The following is a 1508-nucleotide window of genomic DNA, read 5'->3' on the forward strand; positions in this document are numbered from 1 at the left end:
AAATTATTTTTGGAAAACACAAACACCACGGCCTGGAATAAAAAGGAGCTTGTCATCAGCACTCAAAAACCTTAATCTCTGATGGTATAAAGGTGCGGTTCATTTGTGCTTATAGAGATGGCAGCTAGCACATCTGGAAAATCACCATCAATGCTGAAAAATATATACACCTTTCCATGCAACATGTGCTCCCACCCAGATGTCATTTGTCAGAGAAGGCTTTGCATATTTCAGCAAGATACCGTGTCTATCACAACAGCATGGCTTCATAGTAGCAGAGTGCAGGTGTTGAACTGGCCTGCCTCCAGTCCAGACCTTTCACCAACTGAAAACATTTGGAGCATCAAGACAAGAAAAATATGACTTCTCTGAGCTAAAACAAAATCATTTTTCAATGTAAACAGTTCGACTGGAACAGAAGTCTTAAACACAAAATGCTTTTGTGTCTAGCTATTTTGTTACATTCTCTGAATGAAACAAAAAGCTGAACAGATCTGAAAGTAAAAGAGGTCCAGATGAATAATGGCAAGGTGTACCTAATAAAGTGGCAGGTGAATGTACATTGGAGTATTAGCACAAAAATAAACAAATGTAGGAGCGCATTGAAATACCTGTTTATAACATTTTATGAATATTCCCTTTATTCCTTCTTATTTATTTGTTTGTAATTTTGGCATGCTGGGTCCTCCATAAAGAACGACTTTTGACCTTTATTACTTGATATAACTGTTCCTTAAATTCTGATTTGAAATCCGAGCTATAAATAAAACAATGCAATAGAAACAGATTTTCTCTTCATGTAGACATTCAAGGAAACATTTTTTTGTTCCAAAAGTTGAAAGCTGATTAAATCTGCAGCTCATCCCTCATCAGATGATTGGAACAGTGAGCGACAGACATCTGTTTACTTCTTGGCTGAAGCAGTCAACATTGAGGCCTCATCATCCTCTTCCTCTCAGAGCTGTACGCGAGCAGCTGTGTGGCCACTCTGACCCCGATGTGAATTCTTACCCCAGCTATCCCACCATAGACCACCAGGGGTGAGTCTTTAATGTCCACAGTAGTTCCTCCACTTAATTCTCCAAATGAAAGCAACTTCCTTTGAACATATTGCTTTCCAGTTCCTGCATCCCATTATTCCAAAATGCTAATAAAAGCTGAGGGCAGAAGGTAAATCTGATAAAGGTTTTGTCTGTTCTTTGCAGATGTTTCACAGACTCCCAGCTGAGCAGCTCCAGATCTTGTTTCCTGCCCCAAGTTCAGAACAAACTCTTCCAGATTCAGCTTGTACCTTTCCTTTTCCATCAGAACCCCAGGAGCACTGTTAGCACTGAAATACCCAACTTTTGAATGCCTACAAGGAGGAAGCATATCCCCCAGCATGGGTTCTATACAGGGAGTGCAGAATTATTAGGAAAGTTGTATTTTTGAGGAATAATTTTATTATTGAACAACAACCATGTTCTCAATGAACCCAAAAAACTCATTAATATCAAAGCTGAATGTTT

The sequence above is a fragment of the Pundamilia nyererei genome, unplaced genomic scaffold (genome assembly GCF_000239375.1).
Source record: "Pundamilia nyererei isolate P.nyererei 1_Seehausen unplaced genomic scaffold, PunNye1.0 scaffold00254, whole genome shotgun sequence".
Lineage (NCBI taxonomy): Eukaryota > Metazoa > Chordata > Actinopteri > Cichliformes > Cichlidae > Pundamilia > Pundamilia nyererei.